General features: G+C 39.4%; 1 long non-coding RNA gene across 1 annotated transcript in view; it reads right to left on the minus strand.

Moving 5' to 3' along the window:
* Nucleotides 1-573: 573 nt before the first annotated feature.
* The window catches only part of LOC309437890, a 123,486-nt gene continuing 100,746 nt past the window's right edge, over nucleotides 574-23,313 (minus strand). The window contains exon 7 of the long non-coding RNA XR_014183663.1: nucleotides 574-667. This is a non-coding gene — a long non-coding RNA (uncharacterized lncRNA). The remainder of the gene's footprint in view (nucleotides 668-23,313) is intronic.

The raw sequence follows: 23,313 nt of genomic DNA on the forward strand, positions 1-23,313 counted from the left end.
TACACTAAAGACACTTTCTGACTCATAGGTCTAAATTCAAATAGATGTTTGGTGGTTTGTCTGACAAATAGCTATAGACTGAGTGTAACAAACTTCATTGAACTTCCACAGGAAAACTTTCTTGTAGAGGAACAGAGGTATACAAAGACTCAAAGCAGAAGTCTATTCACTTTCTGTCAGTTCTTCTAAACTGTGCTATAATATCACTTTTGCAGTGGAATTTTAGTCGTTTCCTTATCTATAGCATCAGATCTCAGAAAATCTATTATGTTGCAGCTGACAGTTCCATAAAATCATGTCATTTCTTTTGGGAAAAGATTTTTCTTCAAGTGTAATGATAGATTTTAATCACAGTTTTATATGCAACTCTTGGACTTTTCAGCACATGTTAAGGGAGAGGCTTGGAAGCTTGAAATGACATTGCCTTTAGTTGCCAGCCAGATTAGAAGTGTCAGGGAGGTTTTAATGATACTTTTGCAGAAAGAATAAGAACCTGACAGACTTAGGAGGTTCCAGTATACACATATTGTAACAAAGTGTTTTATTGGTTTGCAGATTGGAAGCTGTGAATCAGGTTTTCATATTTGAATTGCAGAGACACCTAATTCTTCTCAGTTGGAATGGGAGCAGCCTTCTGTCTGTTCAAGGAGTTAAGAGTCCAGTTCATCTGTGCAGAAGAGAAAAAAAAAAAAAATCCAATAGACTCAGACAATCGAGAAGGATTTGACCCAAAAGTTGGCAGTCTTAGACCCAAACATGTCTACCAGAAAATATGAACAAGACCCCTGAAAATGTAATGGTGCTCAAATAACGTATTCTGCCTAAATCCATTCTTTACTGTGGTTAGTCTCTTGTGCTTCAAGGAGAGACCAGAGAACCCAAAAACACACATCAAATTATAACTTACCATGAGGAAGGTTTTATTTAATGACCCCGTAGATGACAAGTGAAACCCCCAAAGCATGGCATTCTTAATCAAGCACATTTTTCTCCCTTTTTTTTTTCTTTCCTCTCCCTTTTTTAATAAGCACCAGCAGGAGACATCTTTGCATCAGATGCGATAGCAAGTCAAGGCTCGAAGTCAGACCAGCCAGGAACAGATGTTTCCTAGTGGAAAGCTATGCATGAGGATTGAGAATCTCAAAAGGAGCCAAATGATCATTGGGTGCCCTTTCATGATAAATTGTAACACTGTAATCATAATTAGTAATGCTACAAAGCCAGACTCTTAATTGTGCAAACTTGAGTTAAAGCTGTCTTTGTTCCGGAATCCTTAAGTCTGAACTCCACCATTACAAAAAACCTCATAAAACTCTGAAGAGGGTAATTTCTCAGGTGGAAAGCACCCTGCTGCCACGTTCCAGTCTGATAAGTAATGGTAACAAGTCATCCTTGTTTCTAAATATGTCTCTTCACACATAGCCTGCCCCCAAGTTTCGAATTAATTTTAACCATGGTAAAATAGAATTTGAACTGCTTATTCTGTTTTGGAGATCCTGTGAGCAGGAGACTAGTGCACATTAATGAACTTTCTAATTAAGAATTGTTTAGTAAATGACCTATCTTATAACAAGCTGATTTCTAGACTCTCAAACTCATCCCATATTCAAAGAGCAGATGCAAAGTTTTGGAATAAGACTTTATAAATAAAAGCTGAATCCCTACACAAAGTACAAAATTGAAATCAACATTGACCACAGATCTGAGATCAGCTCTCAATAACACAACAGCTGCAGACTGTGGTTATCATCACATTCTCTAGAGTATTTTTGCAGATGCTTCATTGCATCAAACTGGAAAATTTGATTTTTTGGTAATTGTACTTTCAATTTTAGAGAATGCTATGGAGACAAAGTAATTTCTAACTTTAATTTTACAATAACAAAATGGCAGTTCAAAAACCAGCAGTTCCTGCATGTCAAACATTGGTATTAATTGGGAAGGTCATAATAGCCAGACATGCAGATCTTCAGCATTTTTAAGGCTCCTCTGCACAACTTAATTAGCACCAACAGACACTTAAATCTGTCCTAAAGCTGACAATGCCTCAAGCATTTCCTTAATAGAGGGCAGTGCAGGTTCAGCTGTGTCAGGCCACACCAGCTGCCTGGCACCCCAGTTCAGCACAGAGCAAAATGAAGGAGAAACACAGTGACCTTCCTTCACCAATCAGGAATCTAAGCTGTACTGGGGTCAGGGTAACCTGGCAGCTTCTGCAACTAAATGGGGTAGAAAACAGGCAGAAAGCCAGAGGGAAAAACAAGCAATTCCACTGAGCACTGCCACAATATACTCAGCCAAACGCCTTTTCTCCGGGCAAGTTAGTATTGCGACTGCACACTCTGCATTAGTGGCAACAAGCTTTAACTTGTCACTTCTGTCCCCCTCCTGCACAAGCAGAAATGTTTTTAAAGGCTCATTGCATTTGTTGATTTTGTGCAGGTGGGGACACTGGAATCCCACCTGGATTCAGATGAAAGCCGCCTCTTAAAACAAACCCAAGAGCTCTGATACCGTTGAAAGCCTCAGCAATGCAGTAAGCCCTTTTTCAAATAATGTGGCTGTTTGACTTCCAGGTATTCAAATGAAGATTTTCTGTCAATGAGATCAAGGATAACCAGAAGCCAAACCATACACCAAGGCCAAGCATCTGGGTCTTCTCTTGCCCACTGCTCTTTCCCAGTCAGGCTTTTTCCTCTCCCTCTCAGAGAAGCTGAATTACTGACTCCCCCTTATTACTCTTCAGAGATGTGCAGGTAGCACAGATGTCCCTGAGTAGCTGCAGTCAGCCACATTGTGCAGTAGCTCATAAAACTGTATTGCTGTAAATTACCCAAAACACCCTATACTTTTAATGGCAACAGCAACTGTTTTTTTTTTTTCCCACAAAGCAGAGAAACATCTTAAGCAGCAGACTGGATGCCCTACGCTCTTCTACTATATGGAATTTGTTTTGCAAGCAGAGAAACAAAAGAGATTTCAAGTGATATGCTCAAGTTTTTAAGCTGTATTCAGATCTTATTTATAGCCATAAATATGTATCACAGTACTAAACTTGTATATCGTGCATTAAAACAGTAGGGCATTAAAAATATTCTCTAGTATTTTAAAGAGAAAGTCTTCATTAAGACACTTCAAAGGATGAAAAGGAACAAGTTTTCCCCAGTGAAAAAAACCTGAATGCTTATGACCAATATGTTCCTATGAAATACCACAAATTCAACAAAACTGCATTTCTGAAAAAAAGAAATACTTCAAACAAATAATTTTTGATTACTAGCTCAAATAATCCATTACACGGTAAGATCTAGGAGTTCCAGATGAAGGTCCCCTGCAAAGATCTCTGTACAACAAAAAATGTGCTGGTCCTGAAATTATGCTCTGAAGTTTCGATCTTAGTTTTGCCAAATCCTCTGATAATCTTACATTTTACAGCACACAACTAACTTGACCACTTCAGGACCATTTTCATAGCTACAGTACCCATGCCTTAAAATAAACAATACACAATGAATGGTAACCTGCATCTCTTCCACTCTAGTCCCTTCTGAGGTCAGAGGAGTTAACTTCAAGTTCTCTCTCTTAAATGGATCTTGGTGAATAAAGATGAGTATGTGGCACTAAAGTGAGCAGTTGTGCTGCCATTGCCTCATTAACCTATGCTTTTCTGAAAGAGGGAACCTGAACACGCTCAAAATTTTGCTGTTTACAGCAATAAAACTGCTCCATCCTTCTGCTACACTTTGTTTCAAATTATTCTTCAACTCCTGCAGCTGTAACAGGAATTAATTAACTGCAGGCTTGTGTTCATTTGATCAGAGGCCTTAGCGCACCCATTCATACTGATGCTATTTGAAACACCGTAAGCCTCAGCTAACAGCTTAGGACTCTGAAGGACAAAGTGAGAACCAAGCATTATATCCAAAAATTTTTTTGCCTTTAGCATCTGAACTAATGTGTTACCAGATTTGTTTCACCTTTTCAGTTGCTACACGCCTTCTGAAAAGCGCGGCTCTCTGAGTCATTCGGCCGTGTTACATCCACCAACACATCAGCATAGTGGGTGTCGGCATCACCATGCGCCTGGAGCACAGCCAGCATTTGTATTTTAATTTTCTCATTATTAAAGCCAGGAGGCTAGCCAAATTTTCAGCAGGCAGAGGGGGGGGGAAGTAATTTCACTATGGTCCTTTAATGCCCATCTCAGTTTGAAACCACCTTAGTGAAATCATACCTGTGCAAGACCTGGGCCAGCAGAGAATCAGGCTCTGGCATTTTGCTTGGGGACATTTGAGATCTAAGAGCGAACCGTAAAGCTCAAATCCAAGAGTTATGTTTGTATCTACGCTCATTACATTTTTCTTTTGTTACTTTTTAAAGCTATAAAAAAGGTTTCTAATACGTACCATAAGCAAACAAGTCACAAGCCAGCCTAATTATATCACTCTTGCCCTTTGCTTAGAGCAGTTTTAACTCATCTCTAAATTCCAGTCATCTGTTTCTAATTCGAGTACATTTCAATTTCCTCACTCAATATGAGGAGCAGCAGCACTAGTGCTCACCAGGGGCCCTCGCCAAGTGCAAATAAGAGTCAGGAAAAATCCTGGTGTTCTGCAAAACAAGCTGGCCCGGCAATCCTCAGCATGGGCTTTCAGTAATGCCACTTGGACCCTGCACCCAGCAGGTTGCTAAGTACAGGGCAAGTAGCCCATAGAGGTGCTATTGCTAATGAATATAGTTTTAATATTTTAATATCAGCTGCATTCTTCATGGAGTGATTAATGCCCCCAAAAAGTGAGTGTTCAGCACTTCAGGGAGTAGAAAGAAAAAAACACATCCATTTTCCCCTGTTTTTCTGTTACCACTTGCTAGAGAAAGCATGCCAATCGATAGACATAGCACCTCTATCAGTCGCTGCCCTGCTTTGATGCATCTTTACTAGTAAAAACTCATTTTGAATCTTGTAAGTCACTATCCCTAAATGTCTATGCATGTAACCTGTGCAGATGAACACCGACATGGGAAGTTGTGGGACTGGAAGAGGAGAGAAGCACAGCTGTGTGGCTATCAATCTATATTACTCTATAGCTCACATTGCACAACAGCATCTTTTGTTTCAGGATAATAGGTTAAAATGCAACAATCTCCAAATGGGTTGTGTGGGACTTTTTCTTTTCAGTGGGAAAAAATATATATATATATAAAATCTGTATTTCTATTGTTTATTTACAAGATGACGCTATGCCGAACAATATTTCCCACTTCAAGAGCATGTTACTTACAATAGACCTTTCTTCAAGAAGAATCAATTCACAAATAAAAAACATGATGCAGGTGAGGAAAAACTAACAATTCTCAGACTTAAGTGGACCACTATGGATTTGAGAAAAGACTCTCCACACGTGAGCCTGGGATGGGCTTTCCTGATAGGATATGTAGCTTCAAGAACAAAAAGTATAATATGCTCATTACAGTGGGAAACTTCAAACAATATGAAGAGGAGGAAAACTAATAATCTGTTCCAAAAAATACTCTTTATAACTATTAAAAGTTTTGCTATTTAAAATAAATATCCCCTAACTGTGAAATTTTAATAAAAGTTTGTTAGGGGAAATTCTGGTTGCTTTTGACTCTGTTATTTTCCATTCAAGTATAAATGAAGAGGAAATAATGAATTGCATCAGGACTTTTCTGAACTGGGGTCCCCCTAAGATTTTTTCAATGAGATTTCTCAGTCAAAACACTTAAGAATAGAAACAACATCTGCAGCAATAAGGGCAGAGAGAAGGCGGCACTTTTTGCATATTTCAGCAGCTCTGTGATTTCCAGATAACCTGCGTGAACCAGTCATAACTGTGTCAATTAAAATTTGAATTTAAAAAAAAAAAAAAGTTAAAATATTGCTGCAGACTTCTAACAGGGAAAACTTAGCCAAAATGAGCTAAGTCTAGTGTTCACATTTATTAATATAATTTAACTTATCTAGCCAATTTCTTAATCAACCATAAACAGCTAAATCTCAAGCATTATTCTTAACCATACTTCTCACAGATACATTGGAATTCTAAATTGAAATCTTATGAATATTTTTTTCCATAGATTAGCATAAACTCTATGGCACATATCTAAAATCAACTTCACGCAAAATCGGAGCCATGTGCAAAACCTGCAGAACCCAGAATGAAGAAGGACACTCAGCTTCTCTGAGTGGTAGCAGATGTGAAGCCCTGGCACTACAGCCTCCAGTTAAAGCATTAAAAAAGGTCTTAATCCACATTTACTGGCAGATTTCAGTGAGTGGGCTACAGAAACACCTCCAGTTGACTGCTGCCTCCCATCCAACCCCCATTACAATGTCCCCACTGACAGCAGACACAGAGTAGAATACATCCACACTCCTAAATCACTGTTTACTTCTGGCACGGTAATGTAAACAGAAGTTGGTGTGTATGCCATTAGAGAGATTTATTTGACACTCAGTGTGCAGTTATCAGCGCTCAAGTAATGTCTCAGTTCAGAAAGTGGTTGGAAAAACAGACGGCTCCACCCTGATTGCTGGCCTGAGCTCCCACAAAAGAAGACAGATCTCCAGAGAACAAGGCATGCTTCTTCAAAAGGCTGGGCAATGCCCATACACATGGGTTTGTAAGAGTACAGGTAATGTTGCCATCTAGTGACTCCTGCCATAGCAGTATTGGCATGATTTTGATGGGGCAACATCAAGTATTCTCAGCAGCTATGAGGCTTTCTTCAATCTGGGGACCATAGTGTGTAAGTTTGAGGGTTGCAAAGCTTCCCATCTCACATCCTATTATAATAAGGGCTATTCATTAAAAAAAAAAAAAAAATCTAATCGTTTTAGGGTCCCTCTTGCCTCTACCTTCTAGAAAAGCAGTTACAGCACTTCTTCAGCCTATTCATGATCAAGCTGATGACCCTTAGAAACCTACAGCTCAATAGCTTTATTCTCTAAATTCAGTGATTTTCCTAGAACTAGACTGTTACCTTGCACCACTTACTTAGACTGCTACGAAACAATAATGATTAATTTTTTGTTCAATTTAATTTGCAAGGTGCAAATGGATTGAGAGAACCTGAGATATCCAGCAGCATTCTTCTAGCATGCAAGCAGAAATAACCTGCAGCTGTGCTAGATCTGCAGCACATTAGCCAATCTTTGATGAAGACATGCTGCAAGACATTCTCCTCAGAATGGCACAAAAATCTCAATCTGTCATCTAACGTGTTGCAGATAAAGCAAGTCAAGACTGTGCCTTTCCTAATGCTGCTGTGGCAGAGCTGTGATTAAGTTTGAAGCATTTAGCAATCAGTGCGTTTGTCTATACATCACAGAAGACACTTCCTTTTTCCAGGGAGCTTGAGGCAGAGCTCTCTGCAGAAGTTTTCGGAAGGAGATGCCACCTTGAGACATTTGATTTGTTTAGTGTGTTTTTTCTCTATTCAGGTTTTTCAAACTGGAAGAGTGATAGCAATTTCCCTTCAACAGGCCCATACTGGAGACTACTGGCGGCGGGAGTGGGGGCGGGAAGACATCAAGAAAGAATTTAGCAGGAAAGCATGACTAGCACACACAGGAACAGGTAAAGCTCTACAAATAGAAGCATGAAGTCTAGCTGTAAAAGAGGTGGTTGGGCTTGGTTACAAGTGAGGGGAGAGCAGAAACAGAAGCAAACAACATTAGAGACAGCTTTAACAAATTAAAAATAGTAACACAGGGAAGGGGCTCAAAGAGAAAGAATGTGCACTCTTGGACAGTAAGAGGAAAAGCGCAGCTCTGAGTAGCCAGGAGACAAGCAAGGCAAGGATCCAAGAGCAAAGAGCAGTTAAAATGAATTCAGAACAGAGAAACACCTTTGACACTCAAGGAATTTGTTAATGCCCCACTATCAGGAGAGAAATTAGAAGATTTGAATCATGCTGATTCTTTTTCTGTGCCTCACGCTGACAGCCAGCGCCCACAGGTCTGTTTCACAGATTAGTCAACAGCATGTGTACTGCAGTCACAGCTTCTGCTAGGTATGATTTTAACACAAAGTAGTTTGGACCAGCCTCAGTGCATTGCTTTCATGTCATTCTTGCACTTGAATAAGTTTAGGAACATCAGCTGTGTGACTTGGAAAATTGAGAAACCCTGACAATGTCTCCGTTTCAGTTGGTCTAGCTGAGTAAACTCAATGCTTTGGGAAACTGGCCTGGTCTTTTGTGTCACCCTGTCTTGCCACTGGCCTCCAGCTCTCCATTAGATTTTCTCATGCATTCCAAGATTTACTCTGTTATTCTCAGTGAAGTTTTTTTTTCCACAGTTTGTGAGCACATCAGTTCTCTCCCTCATATGCACACAATCATGGAAAGGTCAGAAGTCACAGATGTTTTGCAAAAAACATAGAACGCATGACTTGCATGAGATCTGTGTCTTACTCATAATGCAGAGAGAAGCATATACATCCTGCATATGGAATGCATCACATTTATCTTATTTAACACATGATTCACGTTTCTCATTTTTGCACAGCTCATCCCAGCTATATAGTAGCTGCTATCACACTGCTATCGCCCAGCTTAAAAAAATTAAAAAAGCTTAGCATTGTGTAGAACTGTTCCCCATAAATGAAACCTTGAAGGCATGACCAATGAAGAATGCATCATTTCAGAAGAGAAAAGAGTGAACAATGCAGAACACTAATCTAGGTCTCATATCATACATATAACGGGCATGCCTAGACCTCATTTATGGGCTGCCACCCATATTGATGTTTATTTAGTGCAGAATCAAACAAAGAATTGCTGCCTCAGAAGACTTAAAGCTTAATTCTCCTACCAGTCCTTAGGTCAAGTCAGCCATAGCAAGTAACAATGACAGATTCTGAAAGCATAAATGGGCTCCTGTAAAGATATAAGAGAGTTTTAAAATACACTGAACTCATCCTAGGGGATCCCTGTAGAAGTAGCACTGTGTTCTTAGCTCCCTTTTTGTTGAACATACAGAGCATGGTCTGTACTAAGGAACACACCGGCTTCTTACACTAAATTGATAATCGTATTTGTTGCCTCAAAAATCCACCTATGCTGAGGAAGTCAGGCATACTCAACTTTTGAAAGAAAAGTGGTTTCCTACCCATGGATTGTTCACGTTGCAATCTAAATAGATAAGATAGAGAGGCAGTCTGGGACAGCAACAGTCTACAGAAGCAGCAAACACCACAGGTATGAAAGCTCAGTACTGTTTTGGTTTTGTTTGTGTGGGTTTTTTTGTTGTTTGCTTGGTTGGGTTTTGGTTGTGGGTTTTGTTTGTTTGTTTTGTTTGTTTGGTTTTGGTTTGGTTTGGTTTGGGTTTTTTTCCCCTCCTGGCTGAGGATTTAGTTGAAATAGGATAAGCTAATGGGGACTGGTAGAAACAGCTACCAAAGTGAAAAACAGACTGGACAGAGATGAAGAGAAAGTCTTGAGGACAAAGCACAGCTGATAGAAAAGTAGAGTCTATGGACCAAAGCTGTAGAAAACATTGCAGCAGAAAGGCAGAGGAAATGCGCAGTTTGACACTAATTTCCTGCACCCTGTACCAGTCAGTAATGTGCACAAGGCAACGTGCAGCATCTGCAGCACATGAACTCTCACACGATGTCCCCTCCATGCATCAGGCCTGAATGGATCCTCACAGCCACACTGAGACTTGTTTTTGCGGACAGGGGAAGTTGGGTGCAAGGATGGGGCTCATAGGGTGCTACTGAGGTGTGTACGTACAGGACTGGAAAGAAGAAATGCATTCTGACGGGTCTAAGCATTGGGTATGCAGGACAAAGGGGAAAGAAGACATGGCAGGCTTAAAGATAACCAGTGAGGGGCGCTCAGAGGTAGATGCCACAAGACTAAAGACACTTTCTATCTCAAGGCTATGAAGACCACATAGCTGGTATTTCCTTTGATATGATGGAGAGGGGCACAGCTGCATCTGCAAGAAATCAGACTATAAAATTAGCCCTCCAGATATAATTAGCCTAAGTTTAGTTAAACTTCAGGTACATTGCAAGAAAATCCTCCAAGATCAGTGGAGAAACTCAAGAGCTTCCCTGTCAATTATGAGGGGACCCTATGATGAGATATTTAGCTTTCTGAGTAGCTGTAGCAGACATGAGAAGTAGTAATCATACATCAGAATGACTAGGTAAGAAGATTTCAGATATGCATCTTAATATTAAAATTTATTAGGACACAGAAATAAGGAATATTTTACTGGTAACGGGAAAAAAAAAGTCCCAACAGTGCATGAAAATAGCAAGGCCTCCATTAGAACAAATTCAAGCTTAAAATGCAGTCTTGTAAATGTGTGTGCAGTATTTATACAGGGGGCAAGGGCTTTTACAGCAGTGCTGGGAAAAACACAAAAAACTGAAGAGGAGAAAAAACATGTATAGAGTAATAAGAAAAGCTTTTTTTTTTCTTAGATCTGTGATTCTACAGGACAGTCTAAAATAAATGTTCTCAGACACTTTAAATTGGGCTAGAAGAACCAATGGGGAAAAAAACCTAGAAATTCATGCCTAAGCAATGACTTTTGCAAGTTTTGCACTGCTGGATGTGAGTGCAAAAGGAAGGATTTGCACAAAAGCAAGACAAGCTGGCTTCCACCTCCCCACCCCCTTCTGCTCAATGACCAAGATAAGAGGTCAGGAAATTCAGATGCCCATGCATATGCCTTGCAGAGACCAAACATACCAGACACATTACTGTATCCAACACATTTTCTGTTTGCGCCTTTTTTTTTATTTCACAGTTCCTATAAGTTTCATAAGGCTGGCTTTTTTTTTAAGAAAAAAAACCAACTCAAGTGAGCTGTGCATGTTTTATAGTCAATACATCCATAAACCAAACACATCGAATACAAGAGCAGCTTGCTAAAATTCATTCAGGCGAGCCCTAATTAAAAAGAAAAGAAACCTTTGCAAACAGCATGTCTCCAAGAGGTGAAAGGTCCCCATGCTGCTGGGTGAGGAAACACCAGGGCCACCTTTAAACTTTAGAGTTTTATTAGTGCCTTTGTCAGCAGCATGTATCTGTGTGTTGTGTTTTAATTGAGGCTCTGAATTTGTCTGTGACAGACTCAAAACAGGAAATTAACACCCTGCGGTGTGGCGGCAAAGCCTCAGAGGAAGCAGCAGTGGGGTACATGAGGCCGAGGATGAACAAAGACCCATAAACATAACGTCACCCATAAAAGTCACACTTTAAGGCACAGGAAGGATCCTAAACAACACTTGGCTGCATTACACACTTGCAGTTAAAAAAAAAAAAAAAAAAAAAAAGCAAGCCTCAAGTTGAGAGTCAGAACATTTACAAGGCAGTTATTTTTCTGAATATTTGCTACGGTTTTTGGTTTTTGAGCAACGTAGTTCAAAGTTAGGCATAGGAAATACCCAACAAGCTCTCAAATGTTACGTTTCCACTTGACGCATGGCTCAGGGCTAAGATATTGCTTTTTATCTACCTCCCTGTTTATTTGGGTTATTTCCTATTCGCAAGGGTTTCAATTTTTCTGCAGGCAGCTGGATGGATTTCTACTGTTACCATGGTATTGCTGACCTTTAACATGGGGCTGTTAATGTGACCTTTGCTTCTTTCCATTTCTACAAGGATGTTTCAGTGTAAATAGTTTGGAAGCCAAATAGCACCAGGAGATTCCTCCTCTTGGAGACAGGAATGCAGCAATCTCAGCAAGCAGAGGAACAGGGGAAGAGGTGCAAGCTGATAGCTGACAGCAACAGAAAACTGCAGAAGTACCTGGAACAGAGAGGTCTTTTCTGCAGCTGAGACATATCTGGCAACCAACTTTTACAATGCTTAACACTACCTTTGAACTGCCCCGTCTTGAAAGGAAACAATAGGGGAGACCATACGCAGTTGCAGGGGCCCAAAGGCAGACTCTGTAGGGCAGAACATCTGACAGTTGTTTGAGTGGGGCAACAGAGGCTTAGAATGAAGAAATACTGGCAATATTGCTTAAGACAGCTATTGTAACTCCAAGAATTTTGAAAGCCTGAAATGTTGTCATGAACAGGGAGGATGTTAACTTTCTACGAAAAGCATCCACTTACAGCATGTCAATTAAAATAACACCAGAAACCACCTAATTTACCATTTAAACAAAAAAATAAAACCGTAAACCCCACTGTTACCGCCTTTATCTAACGTATTCTTTGCCCTAAGCAACTGTTACTATAGTTACATAAATTCTCATTCTGTTAATTTAAATGTAAGGCAAGTCCAAAGTTTCATGGAGCAATAGGAATTGCTGCTGTAAATTAGGCCTGTGTGCAGCCTACTGAACTTTAAAAGATTTCTGTCAGACTCCTCAGGCATGAAGTGATATTTTGAACACTGTAACAGTGGCTAGAAGCTTCAGGAAAAGGTGTTCATTATTGGAAAAGTTTTGTTCACAGTGGGAGTTTGCTCTAATCCTGCACAGATTTAGAATTAATTTTTCAAGAGAGACCAAATAATACCCTAAATTCCATTAAAATTCGATGGGATTTATGTGCCTAACATCCTAAGTCCTTCTGAAAATCTAAGCTTTTATGTTTGGCTTATGCTGTAGAGCATGAGAGGGAAATATTTCTTATATAACTCAAACAGTTCAGATTATACACAAGTAATCCAAACCATCTGTGGATCACTGCAGTCAAAAATTTGTGGGCTGCTTCCCCTCCACCCCCTTTTTTTTATTATTATTATTTTAAACAGGGTTTCTAATACATTTAGGCTTCGGACAGAGTAAAAAAAGTACAACTCTTGGGTAAGCATCAGAGCAGCCACAAAGCTCCCCTGGTTTTCACGGCTGGTCCCCTGTGTGCAGCTGCAGCTCAGTGTTCAGGGAGGAGGCAGCTCTGCAGAGAGAGCACCAGCTGCAGGTTCCCCTGTGCCAGGGGAATCCCCAGCCAGGGAACTCAATCCACTTCAAGCGCTTCCAGCTATCAGAGCGGCACAGAGGTGCTAGATCAGCTTTGGGTATGGCTCTGGTATTGAGGTGACCCAGAATTTCCATCCGTTACTAACACAAAATACACTACAGAATTAGAATAACTGCACTGACTTTGTATGGATTGTCTAGAAGTGACCTAAAATGATTAAAAAGGATAAAATCAAATTACTAATTTAAATCAATAGCATTGTAAAAGTGTACTTCTTGTGCATTCCTACTTTTTTTTTTTTTTTTTTTTTACAACACATAGGATTAAAACAGTAGAGATGGGTCCAGTTAAAATGTCATCTGGACTCTGGCAGCTTGAACATGTGGCTCCACACATGAAGGCTTTAGATGGTGCTCTGCTCTGACCGATACTAATGCAAAAAGTCAGCAAGAGGAAAGTACCAGAATAAATGTAAAAGCCTTCCACTACAAAACAGGAAGCAAAACAGCACCAAGAAGCTATGCTGTTTGCCGGGGATATGTTCAAATCAGATGTTATTGAAGAGATTCGACCCAAACTAGGATGCTGTGAAAACAAGTTTAAAGACAGGTCACAGATTCAAATGGAACCTAAAATTAGTACAGAGTGTTTTGTCTCTTCGTTCTATATTCCGGTGCTACGTAATGAGATCATATTGCTGCCAGAGCCAAATGATCTCTCTTACTGCTGTTGCTATGAGAGGCCAAGAGAAGCTGCCAAGACCTCCAGTGAAGCATTTTCAGTGAAAATCTATATACATGTTTTTACTGCACTTTCTATCACTGTTCAATGTCTTACAGAGTTAACACTCTGATATGGTAATTACTTACCTAGCAAAGAGTAAAGCTGTGCGTGATTCCACAACACACAGCTGATAAGGGGATGCATTTAATGTTAGAAATATTTTGTTGAGTAGAAAACCTGAGACGGGAGTTGGCTGCTATGGGCATTTCAAAAGCTTATATAAAAATTAAAATTGGAGTAGACTCAAAGGCCTCACTTATCTCTCATTTTTACAAGTGACGATCCAAACAAACCCCCGAATGCTTAAAGAACAATCTTAGAGTAAAATCTAATGTGATGGAAGGCTAATTAAGCCGCCTTGAAAAGTTAAAATAACCAGGAGTAGGAACTTAAGAAAAAGCCATTTTCAGCAAAATAAGTTGGTTGGAATGGTATGTTGTTTCAAAATCTGGTAGCAATCATCTTTGTATTAATATGCTGTAAATATGTTCACAGAATGAAAAAGAAATAAATACCAATCTTGAGAATATACTGGGAAAATGATATTTTCAACCAGCTGGCACTTGTCAATAGGCAAGGCTACTGTCAGAGCTCGGGCAGTCTTATTCCTTAGGTATGCACAGAGACCAGAGTACAGATACACCCACTCTGACCACTGACACAATTGCCACCGGCACACATAACTCTACTCTTACTTTAGTTTCTCAGGACGATGTTTCTACAAAGTTGCTCAGATAATCTAGAATTACAGTAGGATCTGGTGGTGCCATCTAAAACTGCATCTGTCAGTCATGTCCAATAAGGAGGCAGGATAAAAGCTAACTACATACAGCCCAAAGAGGCAAGCTGATGTAGGATCAAACATGAACAGAACTGGACTGCTTTTTGGCTGAGATTGTTATTGCTGGCCCTAACAGACTTAGTGATCCTGTTTTTCTGAGATCTTTGTAACTTCAGACAGCATTTATTTCAGAGGGCAGACTGACATATACCCAAGAGATGAATTGCAGATATCTCAGGACAACTTCGATTCTTCAGAGGAAAGATGTAGCAATGCAAGGCGCAATCCCAGGGCTTCAACTCAGCTTCCCACCTCTTTTGCCAATATATTTGGTGAAAAATAGGGGATGAGAGAAGAGGGAAAGAAAAAAATAAAGCAAATGGAGGTCAGATATATATAAACTAAAACAGATTTAGTGTTTTTTCATTTGGTTTGCAAATTTTACTTAAAACTTTTAATCCCTTTGGTACATTTTAATCTCAGAGGCAAGACCAATTTATGCAAGCCGGCCAGAATATGTGAAAGGGGTAAGGGTTGAGACTTTTCACCTAAGACCAGAGACGATCAGTATCAAGACTGCAACTAGAACTCAGGTTCTCACAGTCCTGGTTTTGCAGTTACATTTCTGGGACTCATTGTGTCCCAAATGAGCCTTTTTTACTTTCTTGGCATTACTAACAGAACAGCTTTTCCTGTCTACAAGGAAATCTGATTCTCCTGCATCATAAAGAAAAATCAGTATCGCATTTGCTGAAATCAGAGGGACATCCATTTGTAGCAGGTGTTAGGAGAACCAGGTTTAGTATCAGATTTTTCTCTTGAGAAGTCATTCCACAAGTTAACAGAAAACCTTCTAAAGTTTACTCCTGAGGATTATTTTGGGTCTAATAGAGACAAAACTCAGTTGGACCAATCTAGAACAAACAGATGGTTTTTGTTTTTTTTTTTTTTTCCTCTAGATTGTCCACTGAAATAGAGTAATACCTGGGTTCAACAGCTCATGAATTTAACTTAAGCAGTCATACTTGTGTAGCATGAGGCTTCATAAGCTGTTCGAATAGATTTACTTCTAGATCTAGAGAAGACATTTAGGGAAACATTGCTCCTGAATGGATTGCATAACACTTAATAAACCTTTTTCTTAACTAGCATCTTTGCCAAATAGCACCTCGTTTTAGTTTCTCAACCTTACAATAAAAATATGAAGAACCTGTCTGGCCACTAACAGCATTCACGTAAGGGGATTTTCAGTCTAGTTATATATAAGCATCCTCTAAGAGGTTTAAACCACAAACTTTTACTGCAATATAAAAAGGGACTGTGCCGGACTTTCTAAAAACATTTGTGCAGAGGCATGAATAGCCGTCTTGGGGAAACTCCCTGTATTAATAGAAATAGCTGTTATTGCCCGTGCTGTGCAAAAGCTCAGAGGGAATAATTACAAATATTCTTGTAACTTGTTCCGTTTGAAGGTAGTGGTTTTCACAAAGACATCTAAATAAGTGGGAAAGTCAAAAAGCAAGCTGATTAAAAAAAAAGCAGCAGTGTTTACTAATACAAACACTGGCAGTAAGAACTGTCATTCCCCTTCACCAACACACACATTTCTGCCCAAGGGGCCACCGGTATTCTACTCCCCACGAGATCAAATTTCCCCATTGCCTCAGGGTTTATAACTGAAGCAAGACCATTTCTCAGTTTCATGGACTGCACTCTAATTAGCAAAGTATCAGTCCAGACCTTAGGATGTCTGAAAAATTAAGGTCTAGGATAAGGATGGGGGAAAAGAAATGTAACCACCAATGTAAACCTACGGATTCTGATGTTAACACATGGCATTTCTCAGCTGCAATCAATTACAGCAGAGACTGCAACAGAAACCTTGTACTCCTCCCCCCTCAAAGGCTTCAGCTGTAGCGTCTTCTGCTGTCCCCAAATGCTTCAGCTATAACATCTTTTCTTGTGCTATTAGTTGCTCCAAAATAAGGGGAGGGTGTCATGCATGACTGACAGCCAACCCATTTTTATAATCTGTCTCCAAAGTACTGGGTGTAAGAATGCCAATTTAACAGTAAGGAATATTTAAATTAGCAGTTATTTATGCTCATGTAAAGTCACTGTTGTTACAAAGTATTCTCCAGTGTTTCCTGGACACACATTCTCAGCTTTCCAGAAATTTGGCTAAGGTTATCAACACCAATTAAGGAAGCAGTATGAGAAACAGAAAACCTGAGACATCAGAGATTATGAAATGCAATCTATTTTGTTTCATTTCTGAAAGAGCCATTCACAATAAAATTTAATGCTGAATTCAAACTGTGGGCCATTAAATCTCTTACCAATAGAACCCTTTGGTTTTCAGGACTTGTCTCACGTACAGCACAGGCTGCCTGGGGAATAGAAATCCAACTATTTTTGACATTTCAGTTGCCTGTTTATTGATGCTATCTGCTTACATCTTGCATAGCAGTAAAAAACCAACCCAACAAACAAACAAAACCAAGAAAAACCAAAAACACCCCACAACAACAACCAACCACAACATTTTATTGCATGGATATCACCAAAAAAATCATAATGACCTGCTAGGAAGTCTCCACGTTTTTTCATCTTGAAGTTGTCCAAAGGAATAACCATTAAAGTCCCTAGGAGTCTGTTGGGTGGCCAACTTGAAGTCAAGAAGCCATGGAGCTCAGCATTTCATGAGGAGGGGCTGGGGGGGACAGGGGAAATCAAGGAACAATGCCTTCCAGAATACCAGGCAGAGATTGAAAAATATACTAAAAGTTGAGCATTTTTTCAGATTTTTGGGTTTGCGGGGGGGGGGGGAGTTGTTCTTTGTTGTTGTTGTTTTGTTTATGTGGCTTGTTTAGTGTTTGTTTGTTTGTTTGTTTGTTTGTTTATTTTTTTCCCCTTAGGAAAACCCCACCAAACACACACAGCAAACAGCTAGGCTTAGAAGATGACTACTTTTAAGAGATGATGGGGTTAAATTGTCAATCTAAGTACATACACATTCACGAATGTCCCTCCATTCATCCAATCAGTAACCAAAATCAGAAAACTGGGATGCAAGAAGTATTTGCTCTTTGATTTTCTTTCTCTTTCTAGTTTTACTTAGCTTGGAAGATCAGAAGAGATATTTACAACATAGTCCTACTTTAATTATATCCAGAGACTTGTATTTATAATGAATTGAAAACAAGTTTCTAATTTTGTAAGACTAACAAGGCTGAAGTTTTTCCATGCCACGTGTTTGAGTAAACCAAATTTGGAGGGGGAAGAAAGGGAAGAAGAGGAAGAAATTCAGTCAACAGCTCAGCTGTTTCTAAGAATGAGGGGCATCAAGAGTAAATTGGTTTTGCAAAGCTCAAATTCTATCAGCCTTTTATTCGAGCATCTCTAACATTTCTAGACCTTGGATTAGGAATATTAAATTTCACAAGGGAAATCTTTGCACTGAGGATGGCCCTTTGTGGCTCCTGGGTACAATTCTGCCACTCTAAGCTCTTGCAAATGAAGAATGAAATAAAGTCTCCACTTGTACCTAGAGATATTTTAGCAATTAACATTTCCTAGTATCTCTTCATTTAGCAAGCTGCCATCTCTCATCAGTCCAAGCTGCACATACTATTCAAACCAGGAAATTTTAACATGCTCCATGCATTTACAACTTCTGCCTACAACTGCCACAGAATATCTGAACTCATTCCAGCTTGAGAAGAAGCAGATGAATCTGGATTTATTTTTCATTTCTTTATGTAATACCTCCTTCTGTTTCCTTTGCTTGGGAAACTGATGGTAGGGGTCTTGTCTGTTCTTGGTAAATCAGTGAATCCCCAAAGGGCTTTATTATGTCTAAAAAATATTCCTTTGAAATGAAAACTGGAGGTGCTGGGGAGAAGGCAGGGAAACAAGACTGAAGAAGTAGGAGGTTCTGGTCTGAAGAAAGAATGCCTTTTGGATTTCAGCATAGCAGAGGTGTTCATGGTAAAGACTGGGAGGGCCTGAGCACAATCTAAAGATCCACAGAAGAAACAAATGAAAGTGAAGGTGGACATGCAAATAAGCATTAGACAGACCAAGGGCTACAACTGACGGGTCCAGGACAGTAGAGCAAAGGAGGAAAAAGGCAGCAGTGGATCTGGGTGGGCAGTGCATTTACAATGAGAAGACACAAACCAGCCAACTGAACAAGATATCCAGGAAGGGATCTGTGTTCTGAGAGTAGGCAGAATGAGACACAAAGAGGTGATTTGGACAAGGAGCTCAGAGCCAGACTGACCAAGGGATGACTGCATGGACTGACACATTACAAGCAAGTTAAGAAAAGGCTAGCTTAAAGACAAGAGAAATCTTGTGCATAAATGGTACAGAAGGAGATTGGGCTTGCTGAATGAAGCCTACTCTCCTCCAAAGCCTGAAATGGGACCCCAGGTACCCACATTCCCCCTTGCTTCCATATCCATCAATATGGGTGGAGATGACTAACAAGGTTTAGATTTCATTTCACACTTGTACTTGTTCAGACAGAATAACAACCTCCCATGACTACTGGTTAGTCCAAGGTACCTCCGAAGTCCTGCTAGTGAGTCATCCAAATTGTCTGCACTAAAAGGATGTTAACATTATAAAAATAACAGTTAAGAAATGCATGAAAGCCCTATTCACTACAGATCTGGTGTATGGAACAGAGATGGCACTCCACTTCCAATTTATACTGATCACACACATCAGTGGCTGCACAGCAGTAGGGCAAACAACAGAGAAGATTCCTGTATTAGCCTACCTTTAGAACAGGGACTGAATATTGTATGTAAAGTAATGATTATTTTAGGTTTAAGAACTACCTCACAATAGTTTTGCATGGTGTAATTCATCCTGTGAGCATTAGCTCATTCACCAGGCACTGAATCCTTCTTTTTGCAATCTTGATTGCCTCTATTTTTGCTCAATTTTTTTGGCAGCAAGTTTATATATACGGCATCTGAATACACATGACCTCCAGTTTCTCACTGCCTGAAAGTCAATGGCAGTTACACAAGTAGCAGAAACAAAGAAACCTATGACCACTTGGGCTGAGGTCCTGCATAAACTGAGAAGAATTTTACCTAGCAAGCCCCACTGTAAGTTAAAAATATCCAAATAAATTAAGCATATTTTTCAGAAAGGCATCTAGTGTGGAGGTCAAGATTTCAACTGATGTCAAATCGCCTACATCATTATATAAATTGCTTTTAAACTGAACTTCTTCATTAAAATTTTACACTTGGTATTTTACTATGAACTAATCTAACTTGTTTTTTCTTATCAAAGTTCACCAATACCAATGAATACAGAGCCAGAGATGGTGAAAATTAGCACATTATTTTAAAGACTTTATTTTCTATTAAATGGTTCCAAATGAGTGATTTACAAATGATAAAACAGAGTTTTGGTGAGCACCAAAGGCCTGATTCTACCTTTAACTACTTGAGAAATGCAAGTTATACAGTAAGATTTTATTTTTTTTTAAGAGACATTCTGCTTTGTTTCCTTATTGCTTGAATATTGAGGTTGAATTTTTAAGAAAATTTGAGAAATGGCTCTTTCATTTTACAGTACAAGAGAATAAACAATTATATGTACTTCAAACTTTCATTAGAATAAAAAAAATACAACCTTTTCTTCAAACAAACTCCTACACAGTCAATATTGCTCAGCAAAGAGCTGGAGGCTGGCCTACAGGTTTCAAGGGCAAAAGCCCACCATATTTGTATAGTTGCTCAAGGGAAACAGCCTTGCTTCTCCGCTGATAGTTGAATGGAGAAAGCTGCAACATAGAAGCATGTGCTAAGCAAAAGGAACAAAAACAGAGGTCTGTTTACACTCTAAGATCAAGTCAGAAAATGGTAGAAAAACAGGAAGGCACATTCTGAACCCGATACCCATTTGGTTTCCGTATGCGGTTTCACGCTTCTGAGGTAATGGACTGATGTTAAAACACCGTGTGCTTACACCACATTGCTCATGGCACAGTCACACTTGAGGAGCGGTGGAACACCACGTATAGGCACACGGCAGCTCTTGCACAGTCTCCACCAAAACACTGATAAAAATAAGAACTATACCAGTTGGTGGCAAGCATGTGACATGAATGATAGAATATAACAAAGGTGAAGGTTTCATGTAAACGTTCACGCACAGATGACAGGAGAAGAAATGGTAAGTGGGGGAAATAAAATATACATATATAAACTCAACGAGAAGTTAGAAGTTACTACAAACCGTAGTTCATCCAGTGCTACTGCAAACCACTTTTTTTTTTAAAATAATCACCCCATGTGACCCAAAGCTACCAGTTGCTCCAGGCTTTCAAATCTTTCCCCAAAAAATCAGAAGAATCAGGCAAGGGAAGGGGAGATTGGGTGTAACTGTTCCTCCCAACTCATCTACATGTCAAATGACAGTGCTAAAATTCTGAGCTGCCTGGGGTATGATCTTGCTTTCATTTACGCATTTTTACAGCAAACAGCACAACAAAACCTCACTCTTTTGGGGATTTCAGAAGTAGGTGATAATAAATTCAGAACACATCATCAAAACAGGGATATAATTAAAACAAATGTATTCCATCAAGCAAAACAATTTTTCCATCAGCTTCAGTGGAAACAGGGTAAGGGGTCTATTAGATGAAAACAGACTGAAGAAGATACCTGGACACATTGTCTTGGTTTCGACTTGCTCTTCCAATTTCTCTTTTGAGACATCCTCACTTTGTCTAAAAGAGAGGTTATGAATTTGCAGCTGGGTGCCTATAGACTGCAAAGCTGCTGCCAGCAAGCGTAGCTATTGTCCATCTAAAAACAAACGACAAAAGCCAAAAGGAGACTGCCATACCCAAAGATCTGCTTGAACGAGGACTCTGGGATCCTTATAATAGATTCATCAAGACGACAATTCTTTTGTATACCATTCCACAGTGTCCCAATATTACAATTTTGAAAGGGGATAAAACACTTGACATTTTTATGTAAATGAATAAACAGCACGGTACACAATCACATAGTAAAGATTCAGACCTCTTACACTAAAGGAATAAAATTCACAAGTCATGTCAATATGCCTATTCATTTTGCATGACAGAGTGGAGTGACTTAATTCAAAGACACACATTTAAAATGCAGGATTCAAAAGCCTTATCTAAAGCCCAGTAAGTTTATTCAAATCTTTACAGCTAGTGCATCAGATGAGCAATTTGGATAGAGTTTGGCTTCCAGCATGTCATGAAGTTTCCTGTCAAGGCTTGAAAACTATTTTTCCTCAGATTCATTCCTGGGCGGTTTTCTCTAAAACATCCATAAAGAGGGAAAATACAAGAGTGCTCTAATACACAAATAATCATGATGCAAGAGCACACATAAAAAAATCGCACAAAGGAGTAAGCAAGTTTACAGAGCCAATGTGTTTTTTCAGAGAGAAATAATAGCCAAATGGGAGACTAAGCAGCAGGGGACAAAACAGATTGCACAGTTTCAGGAAAAATGGGTGGGGCAAAACGAAATTCAGTCCCAATTGTGTCTGGTACTGAATAATATAGATGAAAACTCTAGACGTAGAGTACATTTTGTACTTGCAGTCAGGTATGCCAAAAGGACATTTGTTTGTCCGCACATGTCAAGACAGTCATTATAATAAGAGATTACTAGAGATCTCCACCCTCATCTTCTAACAGGGCTTGTAGCATAGACTTTTCCTCCATTGTTTACAGGAGCTATAGAAGTTTTTGTGCATTTCTGCTTCAAACACACAACCTATAAATCTATGGAACAGAAGTATCATTTTCCTGCCCAAATCTGTAAGTGGAGACCAAACATAGCTTGCTATTCCTCTGACCCAGTTGAAGGATCTCTTTGAAACAGTGTGATGTAAAACCCACACTCATATTTATCCTGTGACACCAGCTTCTATAGAAAAGCTTTCACATCATTGCCTAAGCCTGACTGACATTTTTATTGCCCAAATCACTAGGAAGACTTAAATTTTCCAGTGTATTGCTTCTGCTGGAGCAAGACTTTTGGGCAATGCACCAATTACCCATCAGGAAGCAAAAAAGAAGGAACACACATTATGTATGTTAGTTCTGTCATGAGTACAAGCAGTGATTTTATGGATATCAAGGGACCATAAACCATGCAAAAAATTCTAACATACCACGTAACTTAACATTTGTAACCCCTGCATTAGCCAGGTCTTGCAGCAAAGTGTTCTGTTCTGAAACAGGCTTAGTGTAAAGTACAACTCAAAATACTGTAAGACAGATTAATGCAACATAGCAATTAAGCATCCTATTGACTTGTTCTGCTTCCAGTCATTCCAAAGCAGAGCATTCTAACTAAAATATTACCACAGTAAGATAAGAAAAAGTGTTCTGTATTCAGCATAACGCTGTCATTGCAGAAATGTGTCAAGGTCCTAGAAGAGCTGAAAGGCAACCTCAGGAAACACTTAGCAGTCTCTTCTTTAAATTTAGGTTAGTGCTTTGAAACTCCAACTTGCAGGATTTGGAGAAAGGCTAGCATATACTTGGGAGCTCAGTACCTGGTAACACAAGAGAAAACATGTAGATTTACACAGCTTTAGTCTCAATAAGTGAAGCTAAGGATAGTAAACACAGATCGAAGAACTATAGCATACTTAAATATCCAATTAAAAATTATATCAGTTCTTGAAATTATCACTATGACCAACATATTGTGTCATCTTGGTCTCAGCTCAAAGTCCTGAAGAATGACAACAGTGCCCAACCTGTAGCTTTCTTCACCTTTCCTTTCATCCTGTCAAGCA

The sequence above is a fragment of the Streptopelia decaocto genome (assembly GCF_964273445.1).
Source record: "Streptopelia decaocto genome assembly, chromosome: 3".
In the NCBI taxonomy this organism is placed as follows: Eukaryota; Metazoa; Chordata; class Aves; order Columbiformes; family Columbidae; genus Streptopelia; species Streptopelia decaocto.